This window comes from Elaeis guineensis, chromosome 9 (genome assembly GCF_000442705.2).
Source record: "Elaeis guineensis isolate ETL-2024a chromosome 9, EG11, whole genome shotgun sequence".
NCBI classification, from domain to species: domain Eukaryota; kingdom Viridiplantae; phylum Streptophyta; class Magnoliopsida; order Arecales; family Arecaceae; genus Elaeis; species Elaeis guineensis.
In genome coordinates, this window is record NC_026001.2 from 7,377,170 (window position 1) to 7,391,267 (window position 14,098).

The 14,098-nt window shown below is 37.8% G+C and overlaps 1 pseudogene; it reads right to left on the bottom strand.

Moving 5' to 3' along the window:
* The window catches only part of LOC140851739 (uncharacterized), a 28,388-nt pseudogene extending 22,536 nt beyond the window's left edge, over nt 1-5,852 (bottom strand).
* Between the last annotated feature and the right edge of the window lie 8,246 nt (nt 5,853-14,098).

Genomic DNA, 14,098 nt, shown 5'->3' on the forward strand with positions numbered 1-14,098 from the left:
GACATAAAGAGATATAATAATAAATCAATCACACCTAAAACATGGAGAATTCAACAGATCAAATTTCATACAATGGAGTCTAAGGAGCCCCTGCAATATAACGCATACTTAGCCTAATATATTAAGCTATCACCAATAATATGTAAAAGTAAAACAAAAACCATGTAATAGAATAAGTCATAAAGTGGAACACAGGTACATGCAGAATTGAACTAGGAGGTTTGATGTGGAGAGCTGCAATAATAGATGATTGTGGGTGGATAGCATACCTCAAGTTTTTGTAGAGAGAGAGAGAGAGAGAGAGCTGTCTTGGGTGCTTCCCAGTTACCACTATTCTTTTTAATTTATTAGAGGTAACCAGCCTCATGGCATGAAAGAACTTCTTCCACTGCCTCATGGGGTTTGCATTATGTTTAGTTTGGACGAAAATATTGCTTGAGTGGTGGATATCATCAGGTGATATAAATGGCAAAAGGGGTAGCAAATTAGACATTTATGCAATCTGATGGATAAGAACAAAACAAATTAACTGACTCAATTGCCATAAGGGAAGCAAGCACCTAAAGCTTGTTCTGCAACATAATGCTTTGCACTAGAGGTACATGATTGATGCTCGGAAACAGGATTAAGGGTGGCTAGGAGCTGAAATCTAAGAAAGTCTGTTTACTGACATGGGTCTTTTTTTTTCATAAAACACATTTCAAATGGGTCTTGGAAGAGCATGTTTCAAAACTTCAGCCATATCTGGAGTTGTCACGATAAAAATTAACAATCAATATTCAAGCAAGATGTCACCTCAGGTAACTTCTCTGGCCCCATTAAGAAGTTCCAGACAAATACATAAATAAATAATGGTTTAGAAATCAACTAGAGTATGAACTAAAGATATTCAAGAATAGATTAAAGCAGATTGGTCTGCATATAGGCCTGCTGCTAACTGATAACATATGATGATGGTTGCTTCTCTCTCAACAAATAAAATGAATAATAGAGGCAAATCAAGGATAACATTGACAGGGATGACATTCATACCAATCATGAATGTGCAACAGGAGGAACAACATAGGCATGTCTCTCTTCACTAGTTTGTCAATGAAATATTACCAAAAAAGTCATCCACTACAACATTCAATTCATTAAATAGTTCTCGATATCAAGTTAGTGTGCTCATTCACTTCATTTGATGATTCAACATTGCCTCTTGTTCCTGTGATAATGCATTAACTTATCATTCTGACAGAATTATTTAATCATGATCCTCAAATCTACAGGTTGTGTAGTCCCACATTCAATGGTTTTGAAATCAACATAGAGGACATGAGGTTGAAACTACGAGAATGATATTACAGACACATGGTATGCCTGCTGGTGCTGGCACAGCAGGTCTGAGATGTTGTACCATGTGTCAGCATGGTATGGTAACGAACGGCATACCAGTACTGATACAATATGGTATAGCCAGTATACACTAGTACTTTAAACCATGCTTTTAACAGAACTGAATGATGGAAAGTGGAGACATACATTAACTGCTAGTCAATAATGGCTTCCTAATCAGCATTAAAAACAGTTACAAATAAAATATTTTACTATGAAATAAATTTAATCAAATGCACATACTGGCATACAACAAACCTGTGAGGGCAAGCATGCTTGATGATAGGTAGAGGGGCAATTATCACAGCATATTAGTTCACCACCATCACCACAAAGCACACAACTATCATCGCTTTCATCCAGCTCCACAGCTTCCATTGTTTGCATATTATCTTTCCTAGACTTGTACTCAATAGACCAAGCTTGCAGCTGACAAAGGGTGTATGGCTTACCAGAGCCCATGAAAAGATTCAAGGAGGGTCTTCGTAGCTTGAAACCTGAATGAAACTTAAAGTCAGATACAGAGAGGATCTTGCCGCAGCATTTACAGAGAATTCCATCCCTAGTAACTCGCCCATCCTTTACCACTGTATTGTTCTTTGGATTCCGATATTGGATGACATTGTTTATCGATATGACACCCATCTCAATCAACCTGCAAAACACTGTTCTTGCTCCTAAGAATAATCGCTTCCCGTCAGCAAAGTGTTTTCCACCTTTTCCAGCAGTTTGTGGAAGTAATTTATGACCACCCTTTCGACTTTTGAACTTTCTCAAAGCATTTGACTTCAACAACCTGGCTTTGGAAGCAGAATTCCTACTGCTAGACCTGTAATATTTATTTATGATAATAGCCATCAGAAGATCATCATCATCATCAACTTGGGAAACCCTCCATCTCTTATGCCCATTTTCCCTACGGACTTCAGATTTCTTTGCCTTGATAACACCTTGGTTGTCCCCAACATCTGTAGACTCACCATTAGCAAAACGTAAATCTTCATCAGACTTCTCCTCACCAAAATGTTCTGAAGGAAGCTTGTTATTATCTAACATATTCATCAATTCTACACTTTCACCATATGTAGAATGGGATAACATGATAGAGGTGGACATCTCGGAGCTTGCCTCTACTGCATTATCCTTGCAAGTTGTTGATTGAACACCAGCTATCTTATTATCTGTTTTTACTTTTGACAAAATGCCTCCAGATTCATCCTCCAAAGACATCATTGGATCGAACTTTTTGTCTTTGTTATTTTGCCTGCCTGCCTTGATTTCCGATTTTGGGGGCTTTTTACATATCTTTTTTGCTGAACCATCTTCACGTACCGCAGGTGTATGCCCTACCCCAATTTTTGAAGTATCACCACACTGCTTTTCAAGGCAGTCTGAGTTCTTTAAGCATTCAGAAGTTGATTCCAATCTCAATACAGAATTCTCTATCTGGTTAACTGGAAACAGATGATTCTGGACCTTACCATCAATATCAAGACCAAGCAACTCTATGCAATTTCTATTAGTTGGCTTTGCTCCAACATTAATGTCAGTTACTTTGACTGCTTCAACTTCTGAAATCTTCTTAGACTTGTTGCCCGCCATTTCAATTGAAACAGATGCAGAAGTTTGCCTCATTTGAGAGTCTGAAGTTCCTGAGCTTCTGGCATTATCCTCCTTGTGAAACTCAGAATCCTTTACACAGATTGTTTGAACTACTTTTTCAGCTAAGCTGGGGCTTTGTTTGGGGGCTGGATTGAGTTCCACACACTGTATTGGAATGTTCACATTTTGTGCAGTACTTCCATCTAAGCCAAAACGAAAATGTCCTCCAGTGAGGCTCAATTGATAGACTGAAGATTGCATTTGCTGCTGCATATTAATTCTTTCCATGGCCTCAGGCATGCTTACACAAGTAAACAGCTGTTGCCTACACCTATCATCCATACTAAAACATGGAGTTCCCTCTTGGGGATAAAGATATAAGACTTGTTGCTCTGGCATCGGATGTTGAGAAGCCCGGTTTACTATGAATAAGTTCCAGAGTCTCCAGAGGACTTCTTGGCTTTTTGGGTCAGTAAGCTCCAGGAGTCTTCAGAGGAATTCTTGTTTTGTGTCACTCCATGTAACTTCTTTTCCTGAACTGATGTGCATATTTTCTCACAAATGGTTGGACAATCCAAAGCACCTCCATTCCTGTCACTTTCTTCCCAACTAAAACGTTTTCTGACACTGCCACCAAGAAAAACAGAAGACCCCAATTTCTCTTGTTGATCAACTTTTTTCACAAAACTATCCCACGTATCCTCATGAGCAAGTTCCACTTTCGTACAGACCCCATCCCTTCCTTGATATGCACTCTTCTCTCTATGTTTAACAACTGGCATCTGCTTGTCAATTGTTGTTTCCCCACAAGGTTGATTCCCCACAAGCAACTTCCCGACATGATCAAAGATAAGCCACCTTCTTTCAGCTGAAGATCAACAGATTTATTCAAACAAGCATCTTCCGCTGATCTAGGAGAATGAGGTGCCTGTGTTTTTGATTCCGCTGAGTTGATTTTTTGCATAAAGAATATTTTCTGCAAAACTTATGGGAACAGATATGCATGATTTTCTCTGACTTGACTTACGGTTACTGCATAATTGATTTGTTTTTTATTGAATACTTGCAGCCTCAGAATAATGCCATGAAACCCTTAGAATCATGAAACCCCTTGCCTATGTGCTTGGTGATGGTTCTAAGGCTTCTGTTTTGTACATCTGCACCACAACAAGGTTTATGCTTGGCTCGACGATATTTATGCTTGTTTTCTCAAAACATGACAACTTTGTGTAACAGATACTTGTTGAATGCATAAACCTTCTTGCACCTTGGACTTGTCAGCAGGCATGGGATTTGGCAGAAGACTCCTTTTTGATCTGCACAATAAATGTGAATCGGGTTTCCAAGGTTATCTTGAACTCTGCCTACCCCTTTTCTGCCAAGATCATATGTGCATTCCCTGTAAGCATAACTGTTGCACTATTCACAGCTTTCAATGCATTTCCCTCCCGCAGGGCACGGATCTTTTTGTCAATGCATATGACAGCCATGAATGGATAAGTATTTCCACCTGTCTAGAAGCGACAAAACCTTCCTGGTTGCTGAATACCCTTTTCAATTTGTCCCAGAGTATCTGCCAAGTCAAACCAAAATTCATTGATAGTGACCCACTGTTTCCATTTTCATCCTCTTCCAAGGCCCATGTGCCAGCAGATAAGACCTTACCACATGATACCCAAGCTTTTTGGAAGTGAATATAAACATGGTCCTTCTTCAGGTAATTTGTAAATGAAATCTACTTTTGTCCCATCTTTCCTCTTGCGTACTTCAATTTCCCAGCCAGCTTTCCATCAGAAGATGATGTGCATGTGAACGAAGACGGCTGGGAAGATCCCTCATGAAAGCCACCTTCTTTGCAGCACTGACCATCTCTGATATTTAGAATGTTGGATTCTTCAGCTTGTTGGTTAATGCATAACCGTGCTAGAGGCCTTTTACCAGAACAACATGTTTGCCTGACTCCAAAATCTTCAAAGTACAGCTCTGTGAGAACCAGTGGTATTATCAGATTTAGCTTTTGCAAAAACCTTATCACTTCCTGTTTTGCTTTTACATTTTGGATCACCATTAATATCAAAACCATTCAAATTACCCTGCACATCAATCATATGGTAGCTAGAAATGAACCCCTGACCAAAAGATTCAACTATACGGCATGGTACTTGTTGACAAACATCAGAAGAATTTGAAAGAATATGCTTGGGATAACATTCGATGTACCGGGTGCATCGATACGTTACAGGTGTCATCCAACTTCTGTCCTGTGCCTTTATCCTTATAGCTCAAGTTCTCAACAGGCGATAGCTTCAGCCGCTTCACATTCGTCTTCTGAGCATCAGATCCGGCCCAGGAAGAAGATCTGTCCACAAATACCCTGATCCGCCTATTTCCCTGAGACTCGTCTTAGTGTGCTTTAAAGTTTCTCTGGATGAACGTTTTGTGGAAGATACATTTGCCGGGACTGAGCTTTCACAGTTGTAATTGCCTAGTGTTATAACTTGCTGCCTTCATCTAGTTGAAATTTCATGGTCCCAAAACATCACAACTATTCCTACCATTACTAATACAATTTTCAAAGAAAACCTTTGAATATATCATTTCTTCCTCCCAGAAGCTCTCAAATCCATTCTTTGGCCAACTCCATGATTTCTCTCCCAAACAAATTTTCCACTGTCTCCTCCAACATGGATCCCAGTGACATGCTCTGATTTTGGGCGACCATTGTCTCAGAACTGTTTATACCAACACTAAAATTTTTGCACACTTTGACAGAAAAACTATAAATCTGCAGTGTGATAACCTGAACTTCTTGAAGATAGCCAACGGGATCCACAAATTAACACTTGAAAGGCAATTTCCAGACTAGAGCTACATTTTCTGACAAGTAGAGACTAAAAAAGGAGCCCAGTTCTCGGCCCTGTGGATTCAACAAAACCATTTTTGATAATTGCTTTTCTTCTCCTTCTACACATACTCCCGAAAACAGAAACCTAAATTTTCAGTTCAAACGCATGTACATGTGCAGGAAAACAGCAACCAGAAACCTTCAACTTATCACCCTAGCTCTATACAGCTAAAGAAAACCTGAATATAAAAGCCCTAAGTTATAATAAGTGCATTTCGATATAACATAAATTGTCAAAAAAGTTAAGTTCAGGTTCCTCTTTAAAAAAAGAAATCTGAACCTTTTTTACAGGAAAGGTCAACCCAAACACTTCCTCACATGATTCCACATGCAACATGATAACCTCTTTTTACAGGAAAAGATCGACCCATCACTCAAACAACCACATTAACACTCAAAAATCCAACTTCTGAAAACTGGACATCTCCCTTCACATTAGCAACAATCAACCATAAAATCCTACAATGCATGCAATTAAACCATATTCTCAAACAAAAAAATGAGACAAGTATGTTTATCAACAAAGCATAATTACTAATAAACAAGAAGCAACATGTTTTTTTTTAACAAATGAGGTTTAACTATACAGACATACAAACAAACCGAAATTTCACTCATAATCACAAAATACACAAAATGTCCACACACACCCAACACACACTGAGAGAGAAAGAGATTTCTACCTGTCACCCTACGGTCCATACCTCTACGGGATACACCATAAAGAAAACCCTGACCCTAGTTCTAACACAGCCATCCCCAAAGAGCACAAAACGGCGAGTTCCAAACCTAAAAACAAACTTCCCTACACGGTCCCTGAATGCAACATCGGCAACCTTTTATAGAGAAAGATCAAACTGTCTCTCAAGCAACAACATAAACACCAGAAAATCCAACTTCTAAAACCTGACAACCCACCTTCAATTTAATATACAATCCACCAAAAAATACCTGCTAAGCATGCAAGGTAACAAATTTCTCAAAACAATTGTTATCAATAAAACTAAACTTTTTTGGGTACAAAGAGAATTTACCGTTTGAGAAAAAAACATTATTCACAATTATTCCTACTAAAAAGAAACGCATACAAACTAAAGCTTCCTATCATACACTCAAAATACACAAAAACCAGAAACTTCCGTATCTCATTCCACTGTGACACTCAAAGAAAACACTGATCTTTTGAAACCTAAATTATAACACATCCATCCCCATAGAGTACAAAAAGATAAGTTTCAACCTTCAGATCTAAACAACTTCTCTCACAATTTTTCCAAACGCAACACTTACGATTTTTTATGTGAAAAAGATCAAACGATCACTTGTACAACAACAGTAATACCAAAGAATCCAGCTTGTAAAACGTGACATCCTAGTGCCTTCAAATTAAAGAAAATCCATGAAACATTATTAAAAAAAGCATGCGGAAACCATTTTTTCCAGACGAAAATAGCACATGAACATTTTCAACAAAACAATTCAGAAACAAAAAACATCATGTTTTTAAAAAATAAACCTACTACAAAGAAATGCGAACAAACCCAGAACAAATTTCCAGCCATACCCAAAATACGTACAGATGATGTGCCAAATAAACAGTGGCAAAGAACCAGAAATTTCATTTCTTATGGAGAGAGAGCGCATCAGAGCTTTCCATCCATCACCCGAACTCCTCAAAGAAAAAGAAAGCCTTCATCTTTAAATCCTTAAATTCTAATACACCCAACCCGAAGAACAACGAGATAAATTGCAACGCTGGCGCGCCTTTTTATAAGGCAAAGATCAAACCCATTACCCAAACAACCACATTATCAGCCAAGAACCCAACTTTCCAAAGCCTGACCAAAAATCTACCAAGAAAACCTATGAAACATACAAGAAACCAAAATCTTGCAAACAAGAACGACACTAGGCAAAGAGAAACCCCTCAAACACGCAAGAACTCCATATCAGAGACCAAAAAAACCAAGCTTTCGATCAAGATACAGGCAAAAATCCAAATGCGAGAAGATAACAGACACCAGAGGACCCAAAGAACTCACCTAGGGCGATCAAGATTATGGTCCGCGGCTCGCCGCGGCTTCTTCCCCTCGCCGGAAGCAGCGGACGCCACTCCACCGTCCTCGTCGCCCCTCGGAACTCAATCAAGGACTCACTCCCAGATGCTACTAAATCGGAGAGCACGTCGGTTACTCTGGGGCTCCAATGGGGAACCTGGGAGTTCGGGCGAGGGCTAAAAAGGCCGAGCCTTCACCATCTCCAAGAGCGCTCTCTCTCCACTCTCGCTCTTTTCTTGGGTTTTTTATAACCATGCACGCATCGCACGCTCTTGGGTGGAAGCAGGGTTTTCCATTTTGGGACATCTGGAAAGCCTTTTTGTTTTATATTGGAAAGATATGGAAAAGCTCGCCGGCTGCCGCGCGTAGAGGAAAGTAACAAAGCTTTAAGTTACTAAATTTTATTTTAATAGAGTCATGTGTATTATAATATAATAATATATTAATTTTTTTTTCCCCAAGTAAGGTGTAACCAATAATAGATATTTAGTTGCCACATGTCTTAGACTATATTTGGCTATCATTGCTTCATAACTGGATGCCATTGCACTTAATGTTTAGAATGTATTCAGGTGGTTCTATACTTTATAATGATAAAATTCAATATGGAAATTGGCAAGTTATGGATTATATTTCTTCGATGCAAGATCACTCTTTTATCTTTTCCAAATTTGGAAAAGTTGAGTTTTCTTGTACACCCATGGATGGGTTGGTGCCTGTGACTAGATAAGTTGAAGGGGTTGGCGAGAGATGCCTAAAATGCAGCTTATCTTAGTTTGATGTACTTATGGCAAATATGATTTGCATACTTTCTTATAAAATTAAAATAAAATAAATTTTATAATTTTTCGTGTGAAATTATTAGTTATGAACTTTTAGCATGGGATAATAATACTACATCAAAGTTGAAACTTACTGATTAAATATTATAAATTAAGGGTTCTTTCCCTCTAAGATGCTGCTAGGTGATTATATTAGTCTACTTCTAATTTGTAGTATTCAATTTTAAGACAATCCAAACAACATCTAGCCACGTACTATTGTCCAATATTCATTACAAAATAGTAGGTGTGCATCTCAAGTAGTTTAACGTATATGGTAGGTAGTTTTTTAAAAATATTTAACAAAATAAATACTTTCATAACGAAAAAATTATCATCTGCATGCACTAATGTGGCTATGCACGTAGTCAATCAGAGTCTCTGATTTCTATGATGATGCACAAAGATGGGTGCTTTATGAATGGTGCCCACAAAAGCTAGCAGTTATTATTGATTGCATGCACAACTACGTCAGCTGTTATTGGTTGCATGTACAATCATGTGTTACACGTGACAATAATTTTTTCTTGGAGTCAAAATTACTCGTCCCATTGGCACAGCTTTCCAAATAGATTTTTGTAGACCCGTATCCCACTCGATAAGAATTTTAAACCCATCTATTTTGTAATGGCAAGCATGCAGGTAATAGTCGCATGATGTTTATGTGGAAACTTATGCAGTTAACTAAATGTTTAGACTCTAGTATATTTTTATTATATTCTACTCAAGTAGGAGGACAAATTTGGATGATTGGAGTTCATGGGAAGTGCTTCTCCTTCATAAGAACTGTACTTGGAAACATGCTCTTTTTCTTTCCATCTTTAATTGTCCATCTCTTCCCTTGGCTCCAATCTAGTCTCCATCAATATCCCGATAAACTATTATTGACTTAATTGTTGAGCAACTAATTAATCTCGAAAGCTTAAATTCACAAAAAATAATCTACATATCAATCTTAGTACCCCTCTTCATATGGAGCTAAGTCATTAGGGTGAAGATAACAGATAACCATGAATAATTAAATAAATAATTGAACTAGAAGAATTCAACCTCATGACTTTTAACAAAACTAAGCTCTGATACCACGTCAAGTACCCAAGTCATCCTAAAGTTTAAGTTAATGGGAGAAAGACCAACAATGCATATCAGGCTTAATACTACTTCATCCTTCAAATGTGCCCCATCTCACTGATGCTTGTTATATTATTTCCAGGCTTCACTAGCACCAATCTCTCCCATTGTCATTAATGAGATATAATATGACCAAGATTGGTTTAGAACCCATATTGCACTATCTCTAATTCACTTTATGCCCAATGTGGATCCTTTTTAATTCTCAATACTTTATTCATGGTCATCATCATCTTCTTCTCAAAGTGAGGTAAAGGATGAGTGTGAAGAAGAGGAGAGACTGGAGAGTAGCTCATGGGAGGTGAGACTATATGATAGGAGTTGGCCTCCCCTCTAGACCATTTGAAAAATGGTAGGATGCTTTCTCTTCGAAAAAGAAACATGATAGGGATGGATTAAAACCTTTCAACATATCTTTGATTACTAGCTGTCCATTGTAATTAATGGTCGATATGTCAATCAAAAGTTCATGTACCAAATTGTTGGAGTACCATTACAAAACCCTTTGATACAATAAATAGCTTCTTCATGTACCACCTATTGTTTCTTTTATAACTTTCGGGACTTCCTTAATAAAATTTAGTCATTTAAAAAAAAAAAAAAACACGAAGTAAAAAGAAACTTGCAAGTAATTAACCACAGAATAGCAATAACTATCTCCAACACTTAAAACTCTTCCAACCATGAAGCAGACAAGAAGTAATATTGGAATATTGGAACCATGAAGAAGCAACCATGAATAACATTTGTCAACCAACACTCCACCAAATTTATGTTTGAAACAGTGTAAAGTTGAAAAGAGCTAATGCTAAACTGATAGAACATCTTCTATAACTCAAATTATGCGAAACTTTTATAATGAGGATGCACACACATAAAATGGTGAAAAAAAAAGTCTAGGTGAGATTCCCTTTTCATTTACTTTTAACCACTCAGTGAATGCAGGATAAGGCTTTAATTTGCTATAGATAATAAATTTCCTCCACTTACCATGGCTCTAGATCATTGCTCAGTTCAACAGGAGATGTGGGAGTCGATGATTAGCCAAGTGCAAGAGAGCAATGGACCAGTTCCTAACCATCGAATTTTAAATGAATTGAGCGAGCGGTGATTTCTAGCAGGTGATCAATGGTAGTACCCTATAGCACACATAATGATCCAAACTCCTAACAGCTCAATGTATCTAAGATGCACATCGGTCGAGCAAACCAATGGGTTCAGTGCTTCTAACTGAAGCTGTGCCAAGATGATTCAGCTTCGTAGTGAGCTTTTGCCACCAATGTTGGGTTCATGCAACCCAACCTAATTGGACCCAAGCCATGCATGTTCCTCAGTCGGTCTTTTAGGGTTTACTGTTTTTATTGAGAGACATTGTGGGGGGTAGTGGTTGAAACTGTAAAAGCCCAGTCTTTGGTCCAGTTACGAGTTCCTGGATCTGGTTGAGCAACGATAACGGCTCATTATCCAAATATGGGCCCTATGAGGCCCATGTATTCAGCGAACCAAAGACCCAGAAGAAGACCTTGGCAATTTTTTGTCCCTTCTGTGTGCAATGGAAGGGACCTTGGGTACGAGAGCAGTGATGTGTTCAGGATCCAGGGAGAGGCTAAGATGGGACCAAACAATGGGATGTCTGCTAAGATGCAAATTTGAGGAGATTTTTGGGACTAAAATTTTAGGAATTTTTATGCATGGCAAATGAAGACTAAATAAAGGGTTAGAAGCAGTATGCCGCATTTGAGTTGCTAGAATCTCTTGTATGGATGGAATAGATTTACGATTTTTGGTGCAATACAATCTTGGATCTCCTAAAGGGCAAATCGTTAGGGTTGAGGTGCCAAACAGCTAATAATTAGTGGTGAAGAGAGATCTAAATTTGATCTAGCTTTCATCCTCATCTTGTTTGGAGTTCATCTATTCTAATTTTTGAATAAAAAAATTGATGATGATCAATGAAGGTAATTGTCAAGACTTTATGACCAAATTATCGTGATATGAATGGAGTATATTATATAGTTTGTATGACCTACTAATGCTAGTTGCTTGACATTGAATAAAAGAATCTTTTTTTAGTGGTGTGGATCTAGTGCCACTAATGATCCCATAGGAGGGCCAATGTTCTGGTGAATTCAAAATTTCGATCTTATTAATTGAGCGTCAGCAACTTAAATAGATACCTTTAACCCTACTCATGAACACTTAATTTGGTACCTTAAGTAGTTACAACACTATGTCTCATCGAGATAGCAGCCCTTGAGTTGGTATAGCTATGGCATGCATCTGATTAATCATGTTCCAACTCGAATTGAGTCGAGTGAATCAGAATAGAAATGATTTCGATGAGATCAGAGTGTTAGATCTGGCTTATAAGGTTCCTCAACTTCCACATTGGACATTTTAAGGCTAACATGCCAAATGAGTTGTAGGTATGTTTGCCCTGAGGGACAGAACAAGGACATGTACTAACTAAACGGTAACCCAGTTAATTCATGTGTTTCCGCGCACTAAAAATCACCTTTATCCTAAAATCATGTTGGAAGTTCTTGCAAGCTTAGGCCATGGACCCCATTAGGAATATAAAACAAGGGGGCAAGCTTGAGTCTCTCACAAGGGACTAGAAATTCAATGATTGGAAGCAGACAATAACTTATTAATGAAGTCACCTAGGCCATAGTTATGGACTCTATGGTACACCACCAAGCAAAATATTCAAGAATGCTTCAATAAATAATAGCCTTAATGATCAATCCTATATAGGAAAAGAAGTTTCATATGAATGCCGTAACAAATAGTGCTGAAGTTATTCAAGAAACTTGAAGACCATGATCTTATTAATGAGCATACTATAACATGTACCATTTTCAATCCTTGTTTTCCTTCAAAGAAGTCACACATCCAGCAGAATTGCAAGGACTCATCTTCCAAGATATCATGTAAGACCTATACATCTCCAACTCAAAGGTACCCAGAAGACCACAAAAGCTGCCTTTTTTTTTTTTTTTTTTGATCCATCCTTAAATTTATTAGGAATACTTTAGTTGGTGGATGTCTCTCAGACCACCATGAGGCCTGGACTGTGGGAAGTTAGTCCAGATTCGCAAGTTGGGCCGGGAATGACGGTTACCAGTACACATGCAGTGCTTTGAAAAAATAAAGCGAAAACCATGGGCAAGCAGTGGTTGGTGGTGGCCATATATTTATGGGAACCATAGCAATGGATTGGTTGGTGAGGTATGGAGAGTTTGGTTGGAGAGCTTTTATGGTTGGTTTGCCAAAATGGCTGTCCTTTGTTAGGGCCGTGCCAGTACTAGTTAGTTTAAGAAAAATAAAAGAGTTGGTGGAAGCCTTCTAGAACTCACATGACTACACCATTAGAAAAAAAAATTATAACCCATGAACATCAAATCTAGGTATATAATTTGGCATTTGGTAGCCTGTCAACATTGGGATCCAATTGGTTCTCGTGCACCATGAAGGTAATATTTCTATTTCAGTGGGGGATTACCAGCTACCTCTGTTTTTGCCATGCTGTATAGCTGCAATGTTTATTGGTTCATAGGTTGTTTCATCTGCCTTTGGTTGAGTGTGACTAAACTATCAGCATCTACACAAATTATAAGTTCTTTGGGTGCACTGAGAGTGAACATGATTGAGGCAGCATAAGTGGCCAACTACTCTCCAATGCACCAAATTTTGTACATGGCATGATAGAACATTCCACTTAGTAAGATATTATAGATAAGGTTATACAACTTGCATATTGCTTATTTATATAACTATGAAGGCTGTACCATTTCAACCAATAAATTAGTCTAGTCACTGCTTGGTTCACCAGTCTATGCCCTGTACTTCATGAACTTGAGTGCTTGAAGAAGCAAATTATATTTTCAAGATTTACTTTGAACTAGCTTGTGTTGTACATAGTGGCCTAGTCTTTGCATTTAAAAGTTAAAATTATGAACACAAACAAAAGAAATGAAATGTGTATTAGAAATGAGTCTAGGAACTAGCGACCTTATTTACAAGGACACTGCATAGTTTGATGTTATTTTTTAATTTTATTTCTCCATTGATTTCTTTAATTCATGATAAATCATCAAAAAAATAATTTTTCATCACATCATGCGATCTTCTCTTATTTTTTTTTAATATTTCTGAAATTTTTCATATTTTATGATATTAATATCTAGCATGTGCAATATATG